This window comes from Triturus cristatus, chromosome 8 (genome assembly GCF_964204655.1).
Source record: "Triturus cristatus chromosome 8, aTriCri1.1, whole genome shotgun sequence".
In the NCBI taxonomy this organism is placed as follows: domain Eukaryota; kingdom Metazoa; phylum Chordata; class Amphibia; order Caudata; family Salamandridae; genus Triturus; species Triturus cristatus.
In genome coordinates, this window is record NC_140591.1 from 47,674,724 (window position 1) to 47,700,001 (window position 25,278).

A 25,278-nucleotide genomic window follows, 5' to 3' on the forward strand; every position below is an offset into this window, starting at 1 on the left:
ATAGTTAAAATAAACGATTTGAACTATTACAGGGACTCTGCCAATTCTTATTGTGGACAAGAACGAGTGAGCGAGCGAAAGGGTATGTCTTGCTACCGCGATTCCTGAGAGAGTCAGGAGTGTTGTGTTCTGGGTTGTCTAATCATTTTTAGCTTTGTGATTTTTGAGCAGAATGAATGAGACACTATAGCTAGTCAGTTTGGGAATTTTGGGTACTAAGGTGATAGGTTGGTACACCCCTATACACTGAGGTCCTGTTTTCCTGCACATAGTTCTATGTAGGTGCAGAATCCCCGCAACATTCCCTTTGATCCTTTGTAGTCGGTTGACCTTAAATTCCTCTCTTTTAAGGTGGCTTTTCTGGTTGCTGTTACTTCTGCTCGTTGTATGGGTGAGCTCACTGCCTTGCATTGTTTTCCAGCCTTTTTGCGTTTCTTGGTTGACGCGGTGGTTCTCTCTTTAGATCCTGGGTTTGTTACGACGATTCGTTCTCGGTTTCATTCCTCTCAGGAGTTGATCCTCCCTTCTTTCTGCCCTTCTCCTTCCTCTCCTGCTGAGCTGTTGCTGCACACTCTTGATGTGAAGCATGCGTTGTCGATCTATGTTGACCGCTCTGCGGTGTTTCATACTTCTAACTCTCTCTTTGTGACCTTTGTTCTGGCTATTCGGGGGAAGGCTGCTTCTCGTCTTACTCTGGGTTGCTGGATAGAAGCTGTTATTTCTCTGGCTTATCAGGGCTCTGGTTTACCTTGCCCTTCTGCGGTTCAGGCCCGTTCGACAAGGGGTGTTTCTGCTTCCTAGCCTGCTTTTCATGAGGTTTCCCTTGATGAGATTTGTCGGGCTGGGACTTGGGCTTCTGATCCTACTTTTGTGAAGCACTATCGTCTGAATTGTGCTCTGTCTGACTGGACTCATTTTGGTTGTGGTGTGTTGCGTGCTGTGGGGCGTGTTCACCACACCTGATTCTGTGTATTTATTAAAGTATTTTTCACTTGCTGCACTCCACTTTTGTGTTCGGTCTGTATTCGGTGTGCGGTGTGCCAAAGGCCTTCCTGTGTGGTTGCTTTGGTATGACTCATTAGTGATGACTGGGTGGAGGACGAGGGACGTAGAGGTAATGCTATGATTACTTACCGTTAATCCCCATTACTCCTAGTCCTACTCGTCCTCGACCCAGTCATACTTCCCACCCACCCTGCCTGTTCAGGCCTTTGTTGCTTGGTATGTCAGGAAGTGCTTTCTGTTGGCTATGTAATTATAGCAAACAAAAAGTGACAAAGCTGTTCCTAAAGGGAATGGGAAGGGATGTACCATGTAAGACGATATCTGTTATGGATATTGGAGCCCTCACACAGCCATCGGGATATTGTGAATCACATACCCTTCAGGATGTAATGTAACATCATCGGGCTGCTCCTACGTCGAGTCGGCTGGTGCAATACCCGACGGGCTCTTGTTTAGAGAGCACTCTTGTGGAGATCTTCTATATCCACGATAGCCGGTTGTTCAAATGAAAAAAGTGTGGGGCTTGGTAATGATGTAGATGAATGTTAAAAAGGGAGGGAGTATTATCTCAACAGTTTTATTATGATATATCCTCACCTGATTAAAAAACATGAGGTGAAGTGTTAGTAACTCAGGTCTATGTTCTGGGTTATCTACACTGCCTCGTCATGGTCAACATGTTTCTCACTATAACTGAGCTGTACTCAAGTGATTCGTCAGGACCTTGAAATTCTATCTACAGGTCTATCCAGGAAGATTAAGTGATAGACAACAAGCGTTAATATGTATGCGTTTGACACGCCGAGTCCGTGTCGCTCATAGACCTACCCCGCACCCCCAGTCCTGGTAGTGCGGGGTAGGTCTACGAGCGACACGGACTCGGCGTGTCAAACGCAAGGAACTCCTTGCGCAAGCCTACCAGGGACTGCAGCGGTTTATCCTATGGAGTAGATAGGGTAGACCGAGGAGCAGGTAACAATACCAGTTATACATATTAACGCTTGTTGTCTATCACTTAATCTTCCTGGATAGACCTGTAGATAGAATTTCAAGGTCCTGACGAATCACTTGAGTACAGCTCAGTTATAGTGAGAAACATGTTGACCATGACGAGGCAGTGTAGATAACCCAGAACATAGACCTGAGTTACTAACACTTCACCTCATGTTTTTTAATCAGGTGAGGAGATATCATAATAAAACTGTTGAGATAATACTCCCTCCCCTTTTTAACATTCATCTACATCATTACCAAGCCCCACACTTTTTTCAGTTGAACAACCGGCTATCGTGGATATAGAAGATCTCCACAAGAGTGCTCTCTAAACAAGAGCCCGTCGGGTATTGCACCAGCCGACTCGACGTAGGAGCAGCCCGATGATGTTACATTACATCCTGAAGGGTATGTGATTCACAATATCCCGATGGCTGTGTGAGGGCTCCAATATCCATAACAGATATCTTCTTACATGGTACATCCCTTCCCATTCCCTTTAGGAACAGCTTTGTCACTTTTTGTTTACATACTTTGGGCACACTTAGCTGGACCTTACCAAAAGCCCTTTTGGCCCCCCTCCCCTCTTGTTGATTTATGTAATTATAGCCCCTGACAAGAGGGTGGGTGGAGCCTAAAAGCGTTTCCTGTTATGTTTCCTGTCAGTGGAATATACCTCATTAGTGATGACTGGGTCGAGGACGAGTAGGACTAAGAGTAATGGGGATTACCAGTCAGTAATCATAGCAATACCAGGCAGGACGCCTCACATAGAAGTGCCTGTTTAAAGCACCCAGTTATGTATTGTTTTAAAGGCCACAGGTAAGGTAAAAATAGTTTTGCTTCCATCATGGCCAGACTTTAAACTGCTTCCATATGAAGTCAGTCTCAGATGTGAATTTCTTTCCTGATGGATATGTTTGTTATTGGTTCTTTTAAATCAAAAGATTGGCTTTGCCAATGCTTGTTCAATATTGCCAGTGTGCCGCACTGTACAACACACAGACAAGTCAGAAATGTTTTTAACCCCTTCGCCGTGGCAGGAATTCCGCCGCGGCGCTGGGGGGGGTTTGGGGGCAGCGCGGTGGCGCTGTGCTTGTGACGGAACCGCTCCGTCACGAGCCACGGTTGAGCTGTGCTCATGACGGAGTGGTTCCGTCACGTCTCCGCCCACTGCGCTAATCGCCTGCACAGGCGGGGAATTAGCGCCGCGGGGCGGAGCGGTGGCCAACGGCCGCAGCATGACGGAACCACTCCGTCATGAGCACAGCGCAACCGTGGCTCATGACAGAGTGGTTCCGTCATGAGCAGGGAAGGGGTTAAAGCCTGTATAAACATAGTATTTTGTTCTGGAAGGGTGCCCTTCAAGTACAAAACCTATGCTAGATTCTTGCACTCACATTTGCACTATGATACAGAGATGTGTGTGTGGCGTTAGGTAGTCAGAACTACACCAGCGCTAGGAAAGGAAGCAGCAGTCCAAGGTGGCATGTGTTAGTACTTTCTGCTTTTCATGCAACCAGGCTCTTTACTCACACCACTGGCCCTTTACTCACACACCACTTATGCACCTCTCACACAACACTCACTCACTGTTCACCCCTACCCATAAAGCACTCACTGTGCACTCATTCACTACTCAGCTCTCACACAGTTCATTCTTTACTCACACACCCCATCCTGCACGCACACACACCACTTTCCCTGCACACAGACATACCACTTAACCTGCAAACTTATACACAGATCGCCCTGCACTCTCATACACTAGTCATCCTGCACACATACACCGCTTACACTGCACTTGTACATTAGTCACCCTGGACTCACACAGTTCTTGCATTATACTCGTACTCATGCACCTCTCACCTTGCACCTATCCACCAATCACCCTGCACCCACAGACCACTCACACACCACCCAGACACAGTGGCGGCTGGCAGTGAACGGGGGCGGGAGGGTGGGGGGAACAAAATATGAAAAAAACACTTCCCTCCTTGTGACGCGTCTGCCTCCATCTCTCCTTTGTCATTGCTGAAGAGTCTGGAAGTACATAGGCTCCCCTAAGCCAAACACAACGCTGCAATGCAGTGTTGAGATTGGATCCCCATAGCAATCACATCACTGCAATGCAGAGTTGTGATTAGTCTGAGTGCCGTGGATCGGTGCTAAGATGGGGACTGAGGGCATGGGCATGTTCTCCGCCAGGCTGTGTAATGCCGCCCGGTGGGGAACATGCAAAGTGCGCATGAGTGTTTGGATAGGCCTAGAAAGCCCCCCAAGCATTCATGCGTTCTTAGTGTGCACCGTCCACTCCTCCTCCCTGAGCCACCAGCCCTGCCTCGCCCTAACCCAGCTCCTTATTATCTTTTTATTTTTTCCCTTTGCCACTGCTCCGAGAGCAGTGGGGCGATGCTCCTCCGCCTTAGCTGAGGAGCCGCCCCTGCTCAGACATCTCTCACCTAGTAGTCAACCACCATTCACCCTGCGCTCACCCACCGCTCACAAATGTGAGGGTGTTTTGTCAACAATTATCAAAGCATGTTACTCTTGAAGACAAAGGCAACATAGAATATCACATTTATCGTCAGCAATCAAATAAAGGCACAAGAATGAGAAGGAAGAAAACACCCTTCCCTCAAGGGCGGTGGCTTCGCTTTGACTATTAAGGGTCATTTTGCTAACTCTACTAACATTAGACCCTTAGGGGTCAGGTCAACGTCACTGTCTTTGAATATGCACAGCATTAACTCTTGCTCGCCAGTCTGTCACTCCGCTGACAATTATGGCCGGCCATCTGCTGGACTCTGTTTTTTTCCAACTTGTCTACTCTTCAAAGAGCTGCCCCCATGCCAGTGACCTGGTCAGACCATTACATGATGCCCATGACCACTGATATTCCCAGCTCAAGGAAAACCATTACTGGGAACCCACAATGAGAAGGCAATGGGATAAACTGGACCCATCTGCCTTTTTTAAGGAGTGTGACCCAGCTAGACTCTAGCATAGAACGGACAGCGGCTTCTACTAAAGCATGGCTCAAGTCTGCCTCGGATCATTGTATTCCTGCCAAGCCGTGTAAATCTAGGACGCAGCTCTCCGCCGCTTGGTTCAGAGAAACATTGCTCACAGAAAAGAAGCAATGTAAAAAACTAGAGTGCGCTTGGCGCAAATTCTACGATGCTGCAGCAAAAATATACCACATGAGAGGGACTAAATACTACCAGAAGATGATCAAAAGAGCCCATGATGACTTTTTTGCAGACAAAATAAAAAACAACAGTAACACTTCTATAGAAATCTTTTCTATTGTGAATAACCGAACACGCCAAGGTTATTCCTCTTTTAAAGAAGCCTTCGCTGGATGCTACTCAGCCAGAAAACTATTGTCTCATTTCCCTTCTGCCATTTTTATCCCGGGTTGTGGAGATACAAGTAAATAATCTGCAAATCAATTTTTTTGAACAAAATTAAATATTGTATTGCTGCCAAAATGGATTTAGACCATCACATAGCTCTGAAACTGCTCTTTTACCACTTACCGCAGAGCTTCGCAGCACAGCAGATGTTGGCAAATCCCAGGCTCTAATACTCCTAGATTTAAGTGTGGCCTTCGACACTGTCTCACATGTGATTCGCGTAACTTGCCTTACTGAACCAGGAGTACAGGGCAAGGCTCTGACCTGGTTTACCTCATTTTTAAAGGAGTATTCTTTTCAAGTAATATTCTCCCCTTTCGCCTCAATCCAAAGAGTGCCGATACATGTCGTCCCCCAGGGTTCGGCGCTTAGCCCTACCCTTTTTAATATCTATGTCAGACTTCTGGCTGATGTGGTGAAATCCTTCTGGAACCTACTAGTGTTGTATGCCAACAACACTCAGCCAATCACCTCCCTTTCAGAAGAGTCGACTGACAGCTGTGTTAACTTTAAAAACTGCCTAACAGCGGTTGCCAGTTGGATGCACATCAACTGTTTAAAACTTAACACCAATAAAACAGAGATCCTCCTGTTGGGCAGGCATACCCAACTGTGGAGTGATCAATAATGGCCAGGGCTAGGGTCCCCCCCAAACTTAAACCTGTGGTAGGAAATTCTTGGGGTATGGATCCTTTGTAACCCAAGCTGAGACTCTAGCAGGTCACTTTTTGGCCTCCTAAGGAACGGTAAGCCCATCTTGGGACTCTTCTCTCGGCAAGTCTGCCAACGGATTGTACAAATCCCTTGTAATTTATCGCCTGAACTACTGTAACATTGTCTATTTGGGATAATAAAATCTATCCTGAATTGATTAACGTTTGTTCAGAATGTCGCTGCTAGGCTTCTTTTTTCCCTCCATAAATTCAGCTCTGCTTCCCAACCTTTAGGTAAGATCCACTGACTACCTATTGGGATGCATATGAAGTTCAAAATCTTATGCATCTCCCATAAAATCCCAAGGAGCTCCCAGGTTATCTGACTTGATGCAAATTTTACATGCCCTCCAGATTATAACGCTCCGCTGATCTAAACCTGGCTCGCATCCCTCGCCACAACAGAGCCAGAACGGGAGACTGCTCCTTCCGTGTCCTTGCTCCGACTTTATGGAACTCTATGCCACCTCACCTCAGTAAGTTCCAAAATCGCAGTTGCGGCTAGCATGTCTCACAGGTGGGGGTTTTGCGCGGGGGGAGTTGCGTGGGGGGGTGTTCATTTAATTAATAATAATAAAAATGTTGAAACATACCTTTTCTTCGCCAGGGTCCCTCGTCTTGTCTTTAGGAAGCAGGCAATAATGGCCAGGGCTAGGGTCCCCCCAAACTTAAACCTGTGGTAAGAAATTCTTGGGGTGTGGACCCTTTGAAACCCAAGCTGAGACTCCAGCAGGTCACTTTTTGGCCTCCTAATGAACGGTAAGCCCATCTTGGGACTCTTCTCTCAGCAAGTCTGCCAACGGATTGTACAAATCCCTTGTAATTTATCACCTGAACTACTGTAACATTCTCTATTTGGGCTAATAAAATCTATCCTGAATTGATTAACGTTTGTTCAGAATGTCGCTGCTTGGCTTCTTTTTTCCCTCCATAAATTCAGCTCTGCTTCCCAACCTTTAGGTAAGATCCACAGACTACCTATTGGGGCGCATATGAAGTTTAAGACCTTATGCATCTCCCATAAAATCCCAAGGAGCTCCCAGGTTATCTGGCTTGATGCAAATTTTACATGCCCTCCAGATTATAACGCTCCGCTGATCTAAACCTGGCTCGCATCCCTCGCCACAACAGAGCCAGAACGGGAGGCTGCTCCTACAGTGTCCTTGCTCCGACCTTATGGAACTCTATGCCACCTCACCTCAGTAAGTTCCAAAATCGCAGTTGCGGCTAGCATGTCTCAGCTAGCATGCGCGAGGGGAGTTGCGTGGGGGGTGTTCATTTAATTAATAATTATAAAAATGTTGAAACATACCTTTTCGCCGCCAGGGTCCCTTGTCTTGTCTTTAGGAAGCAGGCAGCCTCCCTCCCCTCCCCTGAGCCAATCACAACACTCCAGTGGAGCGTTGTGATTGGTCAGGACGTCGCCCAGGAAGGAGCTTATGGGGAACCCATGTTCTCCATGTAGGCTGCATTGGAGAACTATAGAGTGCGCATGACTGGTTTGTGCGGCCCCACAGGGCGACCAAACAATCAGCGGCCTCAGCATTAGGCAAACTACTCCTCCCCTGCCCTAGAGCAGACCCGCTCATCCAAACCCTTATGCTTTCTCGCAGTTCAAGAAGCAGAAACATACAATGGTAGTTTTACTATTTTATGTTTCTCCTTCTCGCACTACAAGAAAGCATTGGGGTGACGCTCCTCGGCCCTAGTGGAGGAGCCAACCCTGCAAAATCGCCTACAATTCTGGAAACAGTTGAAGAACGGGCTGCTCTCCTTCTAGTCTGAGGCTCTTGCTCCCATCGCTGCTTTATCTTTTCCGTGATTTGTGCCGGGAAGCCCCTTCTGTGGCCGCTGTGCAGCCGTGGGCGCTGCAGATAAGAGGGGTTGAGAGGTGGGGCCTGCTGGGGGGAGAGGGGGGTTTCAAGAGAAGACCACGAGGGAAAATTAATTATTTATTTTATTTTCCTTTGTGGTCGTCTCTCGAAATCCCCCACAGCCGGCCCCACTGCTCTCACCTGCAGCAGCCGCGGCTGGAGCTGTAAGCTTTAGAAATCATTCAACAACATACCATATTGAGGTACTTGAAATCAGGCGCACAACGCCCATTGGGCGCAAAGGGCTTCAGACCCCCAATCGTGTGTGTCAGCCCGGCTGGGACAGCTTCCCGGCACACACACAGCTGCACCCGAAGTACTTCACAGGTCTTTAAAAGACTGTTTACTTGCTAACGAGGCTTTGTTGTGTTTTCACACCTTCTTAGGGCCCCTGCATCTCCACTCTGCATATTGCTGGAAAAATCAGCCCCCCCCCCCCCCGAAATTTTTAGTAGCCCCCACCCCGAAATTTGGCTCTAGTTGCGCCTCTACTTGAAATGCATATAGAATAGCAAAGACCTGGACATCCCATACCGATCTCAAACACACAACTGCACTCTGAAGATGATGATGGAAATGAAAGGAGGCAAAGGGCTGGGACTACAATACAGCAATGCATCCCTCTCTACAGCAACACATCCCTCCCTACAGCAACGCTTCCCTCCCTACAGCAACGCATCCCTCCCTACAGCAACACATCCCTCTCTACAGCAACACAACCCTCTCTACAGCAACACATCCCTCCCTACAGCAACGCATCCCTCCCTACAGCAACACAACCCTCCCTACAGCAACACAACCCTCCCTACAGCAACACATCCCTCCTCCCATCCGTGCTGCTGGCAGGCAAACACCGCCATTACTAGGAGATGTTCTTTTTATCACAGTGGGATGTGTGAGAGCTGCAAACAGCAGCCCAATCCCCTAGTGTTAGTACAAACTGACTGTGACACTTCCTTCCCTGTTTACTGCCACACCCGCATCTAGACCCACAATTTATTGGACACCGGAGTATTTTGCTTTCAATTTCTTCTACTATTTACCGAGCAAGCATAGTACCCCCAGGGGCACCCTGCTGTCCCCCCCTCCCCCAAATAGGTTACCCAAATGACACACACAAGACAGTTGGTGTTGGGTAACAATGCTGCAGGTTTATTACATAATTCCAGAATATGTAATGGGTGGGTTATCTTACGGGCGATCCAAGGGCAGGCAACCAACTGGGTCGCCTGCCCGCCTGATGAGCCGGGCAGCGCGGGAGCGATGGCCGCCGTTGCTGTCCTCCAGGTGATTCTTTCTACGATCACGTGCCGTTGGTAATTCTACTCACGCCCCCCCTCTCGGGGCGGAGCGTCGCATAGCAAGCGCCCGGTTGTTCAGGCCCACAACCGCCCGCAGGACTAGCGGGGCGCCGACACGGCTTCCGGGACCTCCCTTGAGGCTCCTCGGTTTTGGCTCAGGCACCCCCTATGGTGCCGCGCAGAGGTACCCTTTGTACCGGCCTGCTTCCAGATCGCCCTGTAACTCCGCCTGCAACGAAAAAGAAAACATTACAACGCTCAGAAACCCCCCCCCACCCAACGCCTACGCCGGGTAAGCGGTAGGGAGGGAAATGGCGAGGTGGGCGACAAAGAGGTCGCCAGGAGGGTGGGGGAAGGCCTCCCCCTCACACCAGGGTCAGGAAGTGACACGCATTGCGCGTCACTTCCGGCCAGCCCGAGGAGGGGGGCTCTGGTCTCCGGTCTGCGTCCCTGCCCCCCCCCGGTGGGAGGGGGTGTGGAGGAGTGACCGGTTCCCCGGGGGCACTAAGGCGCTGATCGCCGATTGGCCCCCTGCGGGGGCCGCGGTCAGCGGCATAGTACCCCCAGGGGCACCCCGCTGTCCCCCCTCCCCCAAATAGGTTACCCAAATGACACACACAAGACAGTTGGTGTTGGGTAACAATGCTGCAGGTTTATTACATAATTCCAGAATATGTAATGGGTGGGTTATCTTACGGGTGATCTAAGGGCAGGCAACCAACTGGGTCGCCTGCCCGCCGTTGCTGCCCTCCAAGTGATTCTTTCTACGATCACGTGCCGTTGGTAATTCTACTCACGCCCCCCCTCTCGGGGCGGAGCGTCGCATAGCAAGCCCCCGGTTGTTCAGGCCCACAACCGCCCGCAGGACTAGCGGGGCGCCGACACGGCTTCCGGGACCTCCCTTGAGGCTCCTCGGTTTTGGCACAGGCACCCCCTATGGTGCCGCGCAGAGGTAGCCTTTGTACCGGCCTGCTTCCAGATCGCCCTGTAACTCCGCCACAGCCCTGGAGGCGGCTCACCGTCGCAGCCAGGGCCCCCCACCAACCCGCTATAGTCTTACCTGCAACCTCTCCTATCTAGCTGGAAGGGAACCACCCTTGCAGAAGGAAGAGTTTGAAATTCTGCCACCTCATGACCGTGTGACAGCGCAAGCGGGACTCAAACCCTGTGAGATCCCTTATTTCCACAGGCACAAGACTTCCAGTGAGCTATAGCTCCTGGTGTTGTAGATGGCCCCATCTATGTCCCCAAGGCCCGAGACGCTATCCGAATCGGATAGGGTCTGCTGAAATAAAGGACCCGTTGGGCCTGGGGAGATGTGCCAAGAACTATTCGCCCCCCATGCGGGAAGGTTACCCTCTTCACAATTCTGGGCCTGCCCGCTTAGGCTATTATGGCGAGAAGGGTTTTACTTAACCTTTGGACAGTCCCCTCAGATTGCTAAACCTGGAGCACAGGAGTGCTCCTGGCTGCCAGCGCGTGACCATGGGCAAGGGGCGACTCTTGCCCCTGCCCACCATCCCTTATTCCTTATGGGAATTATGCCCCTACAGATCCCTCAGTGATGAAACCCCCTAGGTATACCAGCTTCGGGAATCTGTCTGGCTTAAGCACTGCGCGCTGTCAGTAAAGTTCAAGCATTGAGGATTGACTAAGTCCTACTTCGCCCCTCCCATCATGCTCCTCAGTAGGAGGGTGGCAGGGGGGTGCCCCCCCCCCCAAACCCAGAGCATCCCCAGCGGTGCCAAATTCCTGCTTCGTTGAAGTAGAGATTTAGTGCACCCTGGGCGTGACAAATGTACTATTGACATAATGTCCCCTTGTGTTTGCCCCGCTGACACCCCAGTTATTGGGACAGCAGCACCCTATGTTGGCTGGCAGCGCCCCCTGAGCGCGGTAAAAGTGTCCGTAAACCAGGATCCCAGTCTCCTGCAGCTGCAGTACGCGACCAGGGAATCCGGTGGGGGATACCCCCAACCGCAATGGTCCTCTAGACATGAAGAAACCCTATTTTACCTGGGCCTATCTCCAAATGATGGTGGTTTCACCCCGCTGTAACGCCAGAGGCCCGCCTATGGAGCCTATTTACTTGTTTTGCTACTCGGCCCCCTTATGGGTAGGCCTCAGAGTTAGGGCAACGCGTGTGCTTCCGGGGCACGGAGCTGCTGGAGAGCAGATGTCTGTTACCCACACTCTGATACTTTATCTGTTGCTAAATGCCCTACCGCTGGAAGCTTCCCAAGAACCGTAGACTTCATGGTCCCACTTAGATTGATCCCATCGCCTGGGGGGGGAACCCAGTGGTGGCAGGACCTGCATGGTAAGTCCACCCCAGCGTAGCTATCGCTTATTTGTGACGCCACAGCAGGAGATGCCCCCTTAGTCTCAATTCTAACCCCTAGAGGATAACCTAGGGGGCAGACAAGTCTGTGGGAACCAACCGGAAACTTTGGTGCAAATACCGGCCCTATTCCGAATGTTGCGAATGCTGCATGGGCTCTTGCTCCCATTGCCCTGACGCCCTGAGGCTCCACGTGGTGTTTACCAAACTTTGAACGACCGCACACTTGCTATATAACTATACCACCCACAAGCCGCCCTGGCTAAAGCGCGGGTGGATAGGTCTTCATTGAAGCAACCCGAAATCTGTCTTTGGTTGCAGGGGGATGCCCCTCAAAGTACATCTGGACCTATTTCTATATGGTTCCTTCAGCTACTCCTCCTGCAGGCCTAACTCTTGGTTATGGTGCCCAGCTCAGTGTGCTGCAGGCTGGTGTTGTGCGTCTTCTCACATGGGCTCGAAATGTATATTTCAAGATCAGACTACCCCTACAACCCCCAGTGCCGATGGCTTGACGAGGCTTGTAAGTTGGCCTAGGTGTTTCCCTTCAGTGAATAGCAAGCTCGCCCCTGGCATGTGCTGCAGGCACAGTGACGCCAGTCGGCCAACGTTAAGCTAAGTAACGTGGCATGCGGGTAGTCCCATGCTAATGTTCTCTGCCTGACACCCCCCAGGGCGCTGTGCTTACAGCCTGCCCTCTCTAGAGGCCCCTCTTATTCCCACTGACCTACACGGATGCTGGGGCGGGGGTCCCGGGAACAATGACCGACTGAGTGGTCACTTGCAACCCGATCGGGTTAATTGCCCAGACAGGAGTTGTATTGAATAATTGCAACCTACATGGTCTAAGATTTATCCTTGACTGACTCACTCCACAAGTGACGGGACAAATCCCTGCCCAGTCACCCCCGAGGCAGGCGTACTGCAGTGCCAGCTGTAGGCCGAGTGCACACAACCACCGATCTAGAGCTGATCAAGGCAAGACGTACTTAGAGAACCAGACTGCGCAAAACTAGATATTGGTATACGCGCGCGCTTCCACCGCAGGCAGTTCTACGGAACCCTGTATACTTCTTCAGCTGGCGACCGTGGATATAAACCAATGCATAAATCCAAGCCTGTTGGGTCATCTCAACTATATACAGGCTGCCCCGGCTCGTGGCAGACCGTCCCCAGTGCCAGGTTGCAATCCGCTCGCGAGCGGCGCACCCGCAACCACTTGGTCAATCGCGCCGGTAACCTTGTGCCGTGATTTTGGCCCTAGTGAGGCGCTATGTGGTGACCACTTATTCTTTTGCCGCTATGTCAGTGCGTCCCCGTATTCAATGCGATTGGGGCACTGAGCTACACCCATATCCACACCCATCTAGTGGCTTAATCCAGGCTTCCCTTATCATTAGATAATAACTACCATTCCATCTCGGTTGCGTTGCCCTTCCTGACTAGGCACCCCGTTGGGTGTCTAGGTTACAGTTAGATATGTGTGATTTCCCCCATATCTGTGCCACTATGAGTGATAGTTGAAGGCGGGCCACATAAGCATGTTGGCGGGGCAGAGTTGCGGGCTTAAGCATACCTCTTTTAGACTGTCGGCAGTGACCCGTGTTTAACTGTTACTAACATGGCAATGACCGTTCTACGTTAGGACTATCCCCACTCTGGTCCGCCCTGCCCAAGGACTGATGCACTTGGGAGCGCGAGACCGTAAGCAATGGGGGTGGGTGTCAAGACAACCACAACAATGACAAACGACCCAAGCCCCCTTTCAGCCAAAAAGTTGGAGACGAGGGACACGTGGTCACGTGTGGTCAGGATCGGACAGCGCGACCCTTGCTGTAAATAGCACTTTTATATCGCGCAAACTCGACCCGAAGGTATAGCAGCGCTGTGCATGAGCACCATATTTACACACATATTCGGGCACGGGAGTGAGATCATGAGCCGCCAGGTCCGCGACCCTCTGAAAACCCAGGCATACCAGGTCCAGCAGCTCGCATACATATTCGGGCACGGCGATGTTCACTGATTTACCCAGCGTCACAAAACCAGCGCGAACTCGATCTGAAGGTATTGGCGCGCAGTTCATGAGCACCGTATTTACATACATAATCGGGCACGGGGAGATTAAGTGATCTGCCCGGAGTCACAGCGCGACTCGCCCGACGGTATATGGAGCGCAGTCCATACGCCCCGTATCTACATACATATTCAGGCACGGAGTGGGATCATTAGCCGCCAAAACTCGCGACCCTCGGGGGCCCAGGTAGACCAGGCCCAGCAGCACGCATGCATATCTGGGCATGGGGTGATCAGTGATTTGCCCAGCGTCACAACCACAGCGCAAACTCGATCCGAAGGTAATGGCGCGCAGTTCGTGAGCACCGTATATACACACATCATCGGGCACGTGGATATTAAATTATCTGCCCGGAGTCACAGCGTGACCCGCCCGAAGGTGTTGGAGTGCAGTACATGAGCCCCGTATTAACATACCTATTCGGGCACGGTGGATTAGTGATTAGCTCAAACCGTAATGCGCGCAAAATTATTAGAGCGCCGGACACGAGCACCGACCAAATAACCCATTCGGGTGCAGGGGGTGTCGTAATGCCCGGAATCACCGGATGCGCGCGAATGTGGGCACGAGCAAATTCTTGTGAAGAATACACGCACTTGTATCATGTGTCTGCATTATAGGAAGCCAGCCATTACATGTTGCATATTTATCTAGCGTGAACTCGACCCGAAGGTATTGGAGCAAAATCTTGTGAACAATGCCTGCGCTTGTATCAAGTGTCTGCCTTATACGAAGCCATTTTATACATGTTGCCTATTTTTATAGCGCGAACTCGACGCCAAAGGTATTGGAGCGCTTTACATGAGCACCGTATTTACATTACACCATGCAGGCACGGGGAGCGTAAGCGATTCGTACCATATAACACGATCCCCGTGCCAAATCACGCGAGCACCGCACCAGATTAACCATTGAGGTGCGGGGGGTTTAGTAATGCCCGCAATCGCGTAATGTGAACAATGCATGCACTTGTATCATGTATCTGCCTTATAGGAAGCCAGCAATACATGTTGCATAATTATATAGCGCGAACTCGACCCGAAGGTATTGGAGCGCTTTACATGAGCACCTTATTTACATTACACATTTAAGCACGGGGAGCTTACAAGATTCGTACCAATTATCCATTGAGGTGCGGGGTTCAGTAATGCCCGCAATCGCATAATGCGGACGCGACCTCAAGGGGCGGAACCTCACTTCCCTAAACCAGCGACCAGCTCGCAGTCGTCGGACTACCCCACCTCTGCAGGTCACCACGCCTACCGCACGCAGCCCACTGCATGGCCCCCCCCGCCCTCAACGGCAGCATAGTCGACGGGAGGGGGGGCGATAACCTTATCCAGGGAGCGCCACGGGGGTTGCACCGACCGCGATCCGCGGGGGCCCAGGCAGCTCCCAGCCTTGCAGTGCTGGTGTATTAGGGCCGTGAACCGACACTAATCTCCTAACGGCTTCCCCGGCGCAGGGTGTGCGGCTTCTTTGCGAGACCACACTATAGGCTGCCACAACACGTCCTCCCATTTTTTGAGCTACCTGCTCCTAATGCTTAAAAGTATAACTTTCTATTCCGCACTTTACTGACTGCAACACAGGACTTCCTTTAAGCGTTTGAAATTTTGCCAACCTATGACACTTTGACAGCGTTTGCGGGACTCGAACCCCCGTCCTGTGAGTTCTTTTCCAACCACAGCCACAAACCAAACCATTGCTATAGTTCCTGGTGAACTTATGAGGTGTTGCTATTATCTTTATTACCTGTGTTGTCATATAAACAGTATCATTATGTTTCTACCACAATTGACTGGTTGCAATGAAGGAATTCGTGTAAGCGTTTATCCGGCATCTACACTGCGATGCTGGCGCACCTTAACGTGTCACAAGATTCTCTGCCTTGTTTTTAAAGGTGCTAATTTTAGGCTTACTTCAACGTGTTATACAAACTTATTCCATCATGCCAGCACAGTGCGAAATTGATGCTCCTTGTAGCTCAACATATATATATATAGTGCGAACACTCGACCCGACGGTTTTGGAGGGCTTCACCTGAGCACCGTATTTACATTACCAATCAGGCACAGAGAGATAAGTGATTTGCCCCGAATCACAGGACGCGGACACGACCACGAGGCTCGAACTCAGGTTTCCTGCACGGGGAGTTTAAGCGATTTGCCCCCAAGGACCGCGAGTCCATGCCCTAAGTGTGCCTGCCTTCGCGTGTGTACGCACGCAACCTCCACCATGTTCCCGCATTCATTCTCGGGCATCGATTCCCCGGGAGGGAGGGGGGTGGGTACTGGGTTCCATGGCCTTCTAAACGCTGAGCTCCCATTATGGTGACCCGGCCCCCAGGGCTCGCGCACGCATCCCCGCACATTGGCGGCAGCACCGGACCAAGCGGCCCGCACCGCAGCCTGCCCCCCCCCCCCCCCCCTCCGCGGCAGCGTAGCCGACAGGGGGGGGGCAATTGAGTGAGCATGCGGAGGCGACCACGGGGGTGGCACCCCCCGAGACGGCCGCGCTCAAGGAGCTGCATCCCCCGCCCTCAGCGCAGCCTGAGAGCCCTCCCCCTTACTCGACGCTAGTAGGGACCTTTCCACCAGATCTACCCGCACCCAGCAATGGGAATTGAAACCCGTGGGCTTGCGGGTGAGAGTAGCAGACCTTAGCCATCAGCCGCCGAGACTCTGAAAGTGCGGGCCCCGCTGCCCCGAACCCCCCTCCCCCCCCAGAGCCTCGCTCGCGGCGAGGGTGAATGGATGGGAAAACCGGAAGGTCGGCCCCATCAGGGAGCACGCACCCGCGATTCCCTATCAAAACCAGGGGTGCGGGCATTGAAACCGTTACTTGTGCGGGGGGGGCCGGGGGGGAGAGGTAAGGACAGAGACTCGTGAAAATGCCGGGAATTGAACCCGGGACCTCGTCCACACGAAACATGCGCTCTACCACTGAGCTATCTCCCCACGGAACGCAGGGGCCCTAGCTACCCGGCCGGCCCCATCGAGGGGGTTCTGCGCCCGCGACCCCCCCTCGAGACGGGGGGGGGTGCGGGCATCGATTCTGTTACGCGGCGGAGCGCGAGGGGTGTGATTGACCAGCCCGGGGTCGCAGGGAAGGCGCGGGGGGTGTGATTATTAAAATTGTGCACTGCTCCTGGCGCCCCACCTCGGCAGCGCCGGCCACGATCCCGGCAACCGCCCAATAGACAAATCGCCACCATGCCTAAATCTTGCGCCCCCTCCGCCCGTGGCTATCAGAGCCACAGGGCCCCGTCAACCTGGTACTGCCCAGGGACAGGGCCGGGGCAGAGTGGGAGCAGCAAGACTCACCGTCGCTCGAAGGTCACAGCAGCGCGACGACGACCAAAGCGGCGTGAGGACCGGGATCGCAGCAACGAGGCAGGACAGCGACCGATGCTGTGTAATGGCGAGGTGGGCGACAAATAGGTCGCCAGGAGGGTGGGGGAAGGCTAAATAGCCTCTCCCTCACACCAGGGCCAGGAAGTGACACGCATTGCGCGTCACTTCCGGCCAGCCCGAGGAGGGGGGCTCCGGTCTGTGTCCCCACCCCCCCCGTGGGAGGGGGTGTGGAGGGGTGACCTGTGCCCCGGGGGCACTAAGGGGCCGAACGCCGATTGGCCCCCTGCGGGGGCCGCGGTCAGCGGCAAATCAAGTGTGTCTGTACACGCCTCAGCTGCTGCTTTAGAGATGTTGAGGATCCTGTGACAGTCCACTTAATTATTCCACCATTAACCGCTGCCACAAGATCGAACTGTCTCTGGTCCACCAAACTTTTATCACATTTTAAGTGACCTAGCGTTAGATGACAATGACGACTTCTTTGTGTAACAATTAGTTTTACCATAAAAGACACATTTGATATATACATACAGCTTCAAGGCTGGACTCGAGTAAAATCGCGCTCTTTATAGATTTAGGTGCAGACTTTTAGACGTACGGTAAACTGTAATTAAAAGGATTCCACTGGTCGAGCCAGCCAGGAGTCGAACCTGGAATCTTCTGCTCCGTAGGCAGACGCGTTATCCATTGCGCCACTGGCCCGCTGCATTGGACTGACGTCACAAGGGTATAAGAGCACAACCCTGGAGGACTGACGTCACAATTTCGCCCCGGCAGGTACCCAAAACTCATCACTGTCAGAAGGCAACTGCCGCGGCAGCCATCAAAAGCTCATCACCGCCAGAAGACATTTGGCAGACTAATACAAGACTCTGCGATAAAACTTGCTGACACTTCCGCAAACCATATTGACCGCAACCTCGGCCTTTCACAGCGCTGACCTTGTGATCCAACCTCAACTGTGACAAAGCGTCACATCAATAAGACAACCGAAACAGCGACTAAAAAACTCAAAAATGAATGTGGAGTAATGAGGCTATCGCCTCGGTATCCAAAAACTCACCGCTGTCAGATGGAATCTGACAGGCGAAAACAAGACACACTGACTGACGTCACAAGGGTGTAAGAGCACAGCCCTGGGAGACACAAGAGTCACGACTAAAAAAACTCAAAATGAATGTGGAGATTGAACAGTTTGGAGAGTGAGCATGTCCTTCAAAGCCAAAGTGGGAACGCTGCAGTAGCAAAGGGTGAACTCTCCCAATGTAGGAGGTGCACACCCCACACGGTGTATTGCATCGAGGAGCAGCGTCAGGCGCGCGTTGCCACCGCTCTCAGTTGAAAACAAATATAAAGTACACGCTGTATCCCCCTCCGCCCCCCACACTGCTGGTGCCTCCAAGAGCTGTTCGAAGTGACCCCCGAAGACACGACACGCATGATGAACACCATCCACTCCGGATCTCCGACCGACCCATGCCCCCACCATGTCTTCAACAAGGCCGCCTCTACCATCGCTCCCCACCTCCGAGACATCATCAACACCTCCTTCGACACAGCCACCTTCCCGGAGAGCTGGAAGCACGCCGAGCTCAGCGCACTACTGAAGAAACCAACAGCGAACCCGACCGACCTCAAGAACTTCCGCCCCATCTCGCTCCTTCCCTTCCCTGCCAAAGTCATTGAGAAGATCGTCAACAAGCAACTGGCCACCTTCCTCGAGACGAACGGATCCCTCGACCCATCGCAGTCCGGATTCAGAGCCAACCACAGCACCGAGACCGCCCTCATCGCAGCCACCGACGACATCCGAGCCTTGCTCGACAACGGTGAAACAGCGGCACTCATCCTCCTTGACCTCTCCGCAGCATTTGACACTGTCTGCCACCGCACCCTAGTCCAACGCCTCAACGACACCGGCATCCAGGGGAAGGCTCTGGAATGGATCATCTCATACCTTTCCGGCAGAACACAGAGAGTACGCCTCCCCCCGTTCCGATCTGAGGCCACCAAAGTCATCTGCGGCGTCCCGCAAGGATCGTCGCTCAGCCCTACTCTCTTCAACATCTACATGAAACCCCTCGCTGCCATCGCACGCCAACACAACCTCAACATCATTTCCTACGCCGATGACACCCAGCTGATTCTCTCCCTCACCAGAGACCCCGACACCGCCAAAGCCAGCCTACACGAAGGGATGAAAGACGTCGCCGAGTGGATGAACATCAGCCGCCTGAAGTTGAACACGGACAAGACAGAAGTCCTCATCCTGGGACCGTCGCCCTCCGCATGGGACGACTCCTGGTGGCCCCCGGCCCTAGGCACCGCACCCAAGCCAACGTACCACGCACGCAACTTGGGCGTCATCCTGGACTCCTCCCTTTCGATGACTAGACAAGTCAACGCCGTCTCCTCATCCTGCTTCCACAACCTCCGCATGCTCCGCAAGATCTTCCGATGGATCCCGACCGAGACCAGGAAGACTGTCACCCAGGCCCTCGTCACCAGCAGACTAGACTACGGAAACACCCTCTACGCCGGTACAACAGCCAAGCTACAGAAAAGACTTCAGCGTATCCAGAACGCCTCCGCCCGACTCATCCTGGACGTCCCCCGTCGCAGCCACATTTCGAGCCACCTGAGAGACCTGCACTGGCTCCCTGTCAACAAGAGGATCAGGTTCAGACTCCTCACCCACGCACACAAATCCCTCCACGACCTAGGCCCAAAGTACCTCAACGACCGCCTGACCTTCTACACGCCCACCCGCCTGCTACGATCCGCGAACCTCGCCCTCGCCGTCGTCCCTCGCACCCAGAGAGCCACCGCCGGAGGAAGATCCTTCTCCTACCTGGCGGCTAAGACATGGAACTCCCTGCCCGTCCGCCTGCGGCTAACCCAGGACCACCTTGCCTTCAGGAAACAGCTCAAGGCCTGGCTGTTCGAGCAGTAGCAGACCCCCTCCCCCTAGCGCCTTGAGACCCTTCCGGGTGAGTAGTGCGCGATATAAATTCCATGATTGATTGATTGATTGATTGATGTGGTGCAACTATAACAGTGCGCTATATGTGTCTTTCACAAGCATTGATTTTCCTATAAAAATACGTTCTTTGTCAGACGGCAGTAACCTTTTCTTTACAATTAAAACAGAGCATCCTGGAATGCATCTATTGTTTTACGATAATAAATAAAAATTGTATTTTTGTCCCATTTCCCCTCCATATATTTTAATTAGAATGCCGAGGTCTTTGCAAAGTATGTCCATTTGCTCCATTTCCCACACGGGTGTGATTTACATGTGAACAGTAAGTGCACTGGAATGAAACACTGAGGGGTACAAAGGACTCACTTAAGGAACTCACAGAATATACGGGCAATGGAAGTCACAACAACTTTAACATCCTGCTGCCCTCTGGGGCAAAGAGTGGTGACGTCACTTGGCATATTGTGTCCCCTGCTCTGATTGGATCAAAGTCTATTCCGCGAGCTCGCCAGTAAATGTGCTTTTTCACAAAATCACTGTCGTTTATTTTCCCATGAACATATTGGGCCCTTCGGCAAATCGACAGTTACCTGTTTTGCAGTTAAAAAACACAGACCTCTAGAGAAACTCTGAATGTCTCACTTTTAAATAAAGATACTGGCGTTAAATTCTGAGTACGTACTGTTATTCAATTGCCTAGCTGTTTGTGTATCGCAGATTACAGATTCGTTCATGACACATCACACAGGATTGAACTCACAGGTCTATCGACGGGATGTATTTTCTTATAATGTTTCTACATCCTTGTATTATTATACTGTTGGTTGAAAAAAGCTTTCGCCAGAACCGAGCCAGCCAGGAGTCGAACCTGGAATCTTCTGCTCCGTAGGCAGACGCGTTATCCATTGCGCCACTGGCCCACTGCTGGAGGCTGACGTCACAAGGGTCTCTAAGAGCACAGCCACACGTCATCCATTGCGCCACTGGCCCGCAGCTGAAGGCTGACGTCACGAGGGTCTGTCAGAGCACAGCCCTGGGAGACACAAGAGTCACCGCATCAGTCTAATCTCTGGAGCTTGTACAGCAGAGTCCCAAATTCAAAAATCGAACACATAAAAAAAGCCAGAATTGAATAAGAGAGCGGGGGGAGTTCACAGCACGCGCCTGCAGGGGTCCAGGGGGCGTTTACCCCTATAAACTCCAGCTGCCTGCACTCGTGGGGAGAATGCTCGATCTTATAAAGAGGGTTACAGCTTAAAGGATTTTATGGCTACTTTATTATACGAACGTCCTCGCGGTCTCACATAATAATGATTGTCACCAGATGTGGACATTGTACGTTTCTAAAAGTAGCAGAACGAGGAGACAAACTGATACCGAGTGAAAGATGCCGCCGCCGTTTATTGTCATTCATTCATTCAACCAGTAGTGAATACGTTTGGCCCCTGCAAGTCGTGAGGAGATACCAACCCCGCGGGATCTCGCCAGCCCTCTAGTATTGCAATGATCAGGTGTTTCCACAATCCTTTCATCTCCCTTTTCTCTCTAACTGCGCTGAAGTTCTACTGACCATACACAGATGCATTTGTCCACATCTAGCACACAACCCTTCTCCGTGCTTTCCTTCAGAAAGCTTTGGGAAGCACGGGCCAGTGGGGTAATGTATGACGTGTGGCACGAGCCCGCCCTCTGGATGAAACTGATGACGTGCCTCTTGTGTCTCCCATGGCTGTGCTTATAGTCCTTGTGACGTCAGAGTGCAGCAGCGGGCCAGTGGCGCAATGGATAACGCGTCTGCCTACGGAGCAGAAGATTCCAGGTTCGACTCCTGGCTGGCTCGAGTGATGTCAAGAATTTTTTCACTCAAAATTAATAATATTGCGCTGATGTATAAACATAAGAATATTAATCCCGTCGGTTAGACCATCAGGTTCAGTCCTGTTCAATATCATAGTAACCTAATCTTTAAATTGCGTTTCACAAAGAGCTTGACGTAATAAAAATGCGTATTTAGAATGAAACGCCAATATTTTTACTTAAAAGGGAGAGTTTCCCTAGAGGTCTGTTTTGTTCAATACAGATAACTGTCGACTAGCCAAGGATACAGTTGCTAGTGACGTATTTCATTTACATTTTTTAAATTTGCCAAAATAACGTGGCATCGGAGACACTCGCGCACGGCCACCATTCTAGAAAAATAAACAAGCATTGGCATAGCCAATAGGTCTTGCCTTTGAGACCTTATAAGTGTTTAGCCATGCAACAGTTATAGGAAATTGTGCTGCATTACTAAATACTTATAAGGTGCCAAAAGCGAGACCTATTGGCTATGCCAATGCTTGTTTTTTATCCTAACAGAAAGGAAGGAATGGCGGGTATGTGTTTTAAAGGTGCGTGTGTGTATTAAAGGTGTGAGCATGATGGCTTATGGGGCTACAATATGAAAGCCTGGGTTTGAACACGTAGTAGATGTAAAAAAAAGGATTTCACTTGCAGCATATGGGTAGCTTACTCCTGCCACTAGGCTGGCCCATTTCTCTGCTCGCCTTAAAAGCTATCGCTGTTACGCCGATTGCAGGCGAGTGTGCAAATTCGATCCCTATGCATACTCCTATTTGCGAGGAAATTGGAATTCCTTGATTTGTGGGTAAACACCTTTGCAAGTTTCCACTGATAAATTTTGGCAGGCTATACCCGCTGGAATTTGCCCCGGGCAAACATGCAGTAATGCCGCTGCCCGCGTCCCACGCAGGGGGACATCAGCAGGGCAGCTCTCTAGTGGCCACCCGTCGGAGCCTCCCCCCCCCCGCCCCCCGGTCCAGCTCTCTCGAGAGGCCGCGCAAGGCGGGCGGAGCAGCGAGGGGCTGCTTGCCCTGGATCGCCCGTAAGATAACCCACTCTATCGTCATACTTATGTTGTATGAAATAAACCTGCAGCAGTTCTTCACCCATAACAAATGTGTAATCTTTGGGTGACGTCTGTGCATACGTGTTGAGTGGAGCGGATGCCGGTGTGGTCACTAATACCGACACATTCGAATTCCGGTACTTAAGACATCAATTCCATATGTAATTCCTCTCTTCCAGAGGAAAACTCAGAAGAGGAGTAAATACCACATCCAAGGGTATCTGAATTTCGCAGAAGTTTACAATAAATCCTTTCCCGACCCATTTTCATCAGGGTGTGCATTGTGGTGCATCCACATGAAACACCCACATGAAGTTCAAGCTATCGTATCGAGCAGTTCCTCTCCATTCAGGCTGTGCCACCGAAGCTTTTTCAGTGCATGGAAATTGCCATATAGTGTTGTCTGCTCAATCATGGTTCCCCTTTCTATTTTTATGATGGTTTCTCATTTAGTATCTCAGAAACCATCTTGCCACCACCGCACATGAGCTGGCCATAAAACTGCCTCTGTTCTCAGAGACTTCTTTAATTTAACACGTACAAAGTATGCTTTCAGTCCTGTTTAAAAAACAAGTACTCAAATTGCAAAATTCTGTCAGGACCCTTTAGCTAGCCTACTTTAATAGTAACTTAGAGAAAACGAGGCATGTCTGCACTCGAAAATTGCATGCATCGGATTTCTGTGAAACTTCACTATAATAGAAAAGGTTTTAAACGTAAATCCTGAAACAATTCAAGGCATCTCATTGGCTGGAAAGGGCAGTGTCGGTTCCCTCCAAAGAGAGGCTCTATTTCGCAAACAAAGGCGCATTGTGTTAGAGCAATAAGCAACTCAGACCAGGGAACTCCCTTCATTATTGCATCTCAAACAGCCTAAATTTAAAGTGTCCTTCACAGATCGCGAGGTTGTTTGAACCCCTGCACAAAGGTGACATAAATCCTACGAATGGATTTCTGATGCATTGGTCGTTGCAGGAAATCTCTGCTCCATGTAGTCTGTAGAAAGGATGTAAGCACGTTAGGTTGTACAAATCTGCTAAGGTTTCAGGGGGAATATCACTGCCTCCACTAACTCGCTTTTCCGGACATGCCTGTTGGACGACAACAACAACAAGCAGGAAGTGGGATAAGAGATGGGGTAGGAGAGAGAGGCACGCAGGCTGCAAATGGTGATCCCTTTCGCGGCCGCCTTGATGTTCTCAGTGGCCGCGCGGCTCACTGAGAACATCAAAGCGGCCGCAAAATGATCACGCATGCTGCCAAATGGTGCGCGCGCCCGGCGCACATGCACTGTAGTTGGCGGCCTGAAAGCACTAGTTTGCACTTCCAAATCCCCCGTTTACAAAAGCTCTCGCGAGAGCAGCTCTAAAGCGCTGGCTCAGGCGAGACCTAATAAAAACGTTAGTGTGTCTGCGAAACAGTCGTTCTTTGCAGTTGCGATGTAGAAAGTTATGTACAAAAAATTGCAATTCCCGCCACACCGCGCCTGCGCACTTGCACTGCAGCAGAACATCGCTAGATAAATCGCAAGTTCTGAATGGCTGTCTGAAACAAAGTGAAAAGGCTTTGATCCAATCAGAGCAGGGGACAAAATATACAATGTGGCATCATTACTCTTTGCCGCAGAGAGCAGAAGGATGTTTAAATTGGGACTCGCATTGTCCAATTGTGCTGAGTCCCTTTAGTGTGTTGTTGTTGCATATTTATATAGCGCGAGCTCGACCCGAAGGTATTGGAGCGCTTTACATTACAGATTCAGGCACGGGGAGATTAGGTGATTTTCCCAGAATCACAGGATGTGGACGCGCCCTCGAGGCTCGAACCCTGGTTTCCTGCACCGGAGGCAGCAGCGCAGCCCACGGACCACATCCTCTCCCCTTGTACCTCAGTATTTGACGTTAGCTACTGTCTTCGCTCATTAATTTGAAAGCGCCATAATTCCTCCGGCCTATTCGACCTCTAGCGTACCTACCGCCGTCCATATACTGGCGGTCAAATATGCTGGTTTAGTATACTGCCTGGTGGCTCTAATTTCAGCAGTGGTCCTGTGGCGCAATGGATAATGCGTCTGACTACATATCATATGACTCCAGGTTCGACTCCTGGCTGGCTTGTGAAATACATTTAGTACTTTCATTATTTTAAATGTTTATGTTTAACTAACTGCTTACTTAAAAAAAAAAATACTGGGTGAAGCAGGTCTTGTTTAAGATTGCATCTAACAAAACTAATCAATTATATCAAAAAATAAAACAAGTGAACTGTGCAGTGGTCTCAGCTGTTAAGTATTTGCAGTCATTTAAACTTT

The 25,278-nt window shown here is 51.0% G+C and overlaps 3 non-coding genes across 3 annotated transcripts; 1 reads left to right on the forward strand and 2 right to left on the reverse strand.

The window, feature by feature from the left end:
* Window positions 1-17,708: 17,708 nt before the first annotated feature.
* TRNAR-ACG (transfer RNA arginine (anticodon ACG)) lies at window positions 17,709-17,781 on the reverse strand. The gene has a single exon. It is a non-coding gene; the product is annotated as a tRNA-Arg (tRNA).
* A 3,128-nt stretch (window positions 17,782-20,909) lies between these two features.
* Window positions 20,910-20,982, reverse strand: TRNAR-ACG (transfer RNA arginine (anticodon ACG)). The gene has a single exon. It is a non-coding gene; the product is annotated as a tRNA-Arg (tRNA).
* Window positions 20,983-21,829: 847 nt separating this feature from the next.
* Window positions 21,830-21,902, forward strand: TRNAR-ACG (transfer RNA arginine (anticodon ACG)). Its single transcript has one exon. It is a non-coding gene; the product is annotated as a tRNA-Arg (tRNA).
* The last annotated feature ends 3,376 nt before the right edge of the window (window positions 21,903-25,278 follow it).